The sequence below is a fragment of the Carya illinoinensis genome, chromosome 14 (genome assembly GCF_018687715.1).
Source record: "Carya illinoinensis cultivar Pawnee chromosome 14, C.illinoinensisPawnee_v1, whole genome shotgun sequence".
Taxonomy (NCBI): domain Eukaryota; kingdom Viridiplantae; phylum Streptophyta; class Magnoliopsida; order Fagales; family Juglandaceae; genus Carya; species Carya illinoinensis.
This window is the reverse complement of record NC_056765.1, coordinates 14,031,596-14,034,038: the sequence shown is the minus strand read 5'-3', so window position 1 is coordinate 14,034,038 and position 2,443 is coordinate 14,031,596. Positions and strand designations below refer to the sequence as shown.

The 2,443-nt window shown below is 35.5% G+C and overlaps 1 long non-coding RNA gene across 1 annotated transcript; it reads right to left on the bottom strand.

Annotated features, from left to right (window-relative positions):
* Nucleotides 1-214: 214 nt before the first annotated feature.
* LOC122294012 lies at nt 215-1,963 on the bottom strand. Its single transcript, XR_006237441.1, has 2 exons — nt 538-1,963; nt 215-401 (listed from the first exon to the last, which is right to left on the bottom strand). It is a non-coding gene; the product is annotated as an uncharacterized LOC122294012 (long non-coding RNA).
* Between the last annotated feature and the right edge of the window lie 480 nt (nt 1,964-2,443).

Genomic DNA, 2,443 nt, shown 5'->3' with positions numbered 1-2,443 from the left:
ACCCGACCCGACCCGCATCATTCGGGTCGGGTTAAATCTGCGGTTTTTTTTTTTTTTTTTTCGAACCCCGTTTCCAGCCCCTTTCTCATTAAACATTACATCCCAAGCCATCTTACATTCCATAGCCATCCATAACATAAACAATAAAAAATAAACATGAATATAATGACTATATATATTATGATCCATAGAAAATAATACAGCCCTTTTAAACAAATTCATGAACTAAAAATAAACATGAATATAACATCCAGCCTTTCTCACAAATCCATTCATCTATCCACTACATTACATCCCATAGGCCATCCATAACATAAACAATAAACAATATAGAATGTGTAGACCATAAGCCTTAAGTCACTCATCATCAACATAAATAAAGCTTGATTGGGGATCAAATTCTGAAAAAAAAAAAAAAAAAAAAAAAAAAGATTATTAAATTATATAAAAATAAACATTATGAAATATAAGCTGTACTGTTTATAACAATGGAAGACAAAAACAACAAAACTAAAAATGGGGTCATGATACTCGAACCTCTATCACAACAGAAACCTGTTATGTTTGATGTGGATTGACCAAAATCAAATCTTGTTATGCTATGAATTCAAATTGATAACCCAAATCTCATAATGATGATTACATTAATTGTATCTTATTAATTTGGTTTTGATACTAATTTAATTAATGAGTACAGAACAGAACATTAAGGTAAAAGCAATTAATAGGAGTAATTAATTATTAAGAATTCCTGTAATGCATTTATTTTGTAATCCTAACTTATACCATTCAGATTCTAAAGATATAACTTATACCATTCCTGAAATGAATCATGCTATCATTTTCATTCTTAAAGACAAAATGGAGAAGTGGGTAGCTCCCTGTTCATGGCAGAAATAAGTACCCTAGGATATTTACTTAAACCCAATCCAATGCATCTGTCCTCCAAAAGGAGTATGATTTCTAGAGTACGAAGTAAGCAGCAAGAACCCTTCAATTCAAGAAATCATTCACCCAAATCTTTGTGCAATTACATCCTATAAGAAAAAAAACCCCCCACATCCATTTAGATCTCTAAATTTAATACTGCAAATTGGCCTTAAATTATTCCCTCTGCCAGGAATATTCCAGCCATTAACCAAAAGAATGTATAAAACAAAGCAATGGGGAAAAATTCAACAACCCTCCAAAAAGGACGATACTTTCCAAAAATAGTTCACATTAATCTTAACCAATAATGGCGAAAATTCAGCAACCATCCAAAAAGAAAAAACCCAACATCCTTTTTAACCAATTCTTATACTAATAATAATATCTCAGGGCATAATAGAAAGGCTGAAGAGAAAAATCGATAAAACTTGGGCCTCCTCAATTACAGATTTTCCATTTTTAGGAAACATTATCAAAGAAAACTAGAAAATGATTAAGATTTTCTTATCACCACCGCAATTACAGCCCAACAAATCCGAATATAAAAATACACACAACAGAAGGTTATTTGCTAGCAAATGAGATTATTAATTTCTGTGTAGGTCTGTATTGGGGTTATGAATCATGATGCACAGGTATGGCCTTGTGAATAAATTATGAGTTGATCTGAAGGGTTTTATGAAAAGGAACATACCTCCGTCTTGGAGAGTCGAGACCCACGCCGAAGCTGATCTTGGAGCTGCGGCCGAAGAGAGAGAGTGAGAGTGAGAGAGAGAGAGACCCACGCCGCCGTCTGTGTGAGAGAGAGAGAGAGAGAGAGAGAGAGAGAGAGAGAGAGAGAGAGCGAGAGAAATAGAGACCCACGGTGATGAGAGAGAGGTCGAGAGAGAGAGAGAGGGGGGGGCTATGTTGAAGACGGAGGGAGTTGGAACTTGGGACAGATGGGATACGGGTTGGTTCTTTAGCTGCGGTTTCGCCCGTATAATTCTTCAGACGACCCGCTTAAATTGTAACCTGGATTTTATCGGGTGGATCTGATCGGGTCAATCGGGTCAATCGGTTTATAAATATATCTGCACACCCCTAGTTCTGTCGATCAATCCCTCCTTAATAGTACAACTCCTCCTAAAAGCTAGGGAATATATACACAAATTCTCCCCCTTATTCTTTCATCACAGAATCAGAATGATAGCTAGGGAGATTACATGCACGCATGACGTACATGATGTGCGCGCAGTACTAAATATAGATGGAAGTAGTAATTGTTCATGCAAAGTGACGAGCGTAACAAATTAGGTGTCAAAATCACTCAACCGATCACTAATGCATGAGAATTCGTGAAATTATAAAAAATAAATTAATTTCTCGTGACCCCCCAAGTCCCACACATGCATGTAGTTTAGCCTCAAACAATTTACTTAAGATTGTAACGTACATGACAGTGCAATGCATGCAATTATAACTAATACATATAATAAACTATATATTGTGACACTATAGAAATCATAACAAA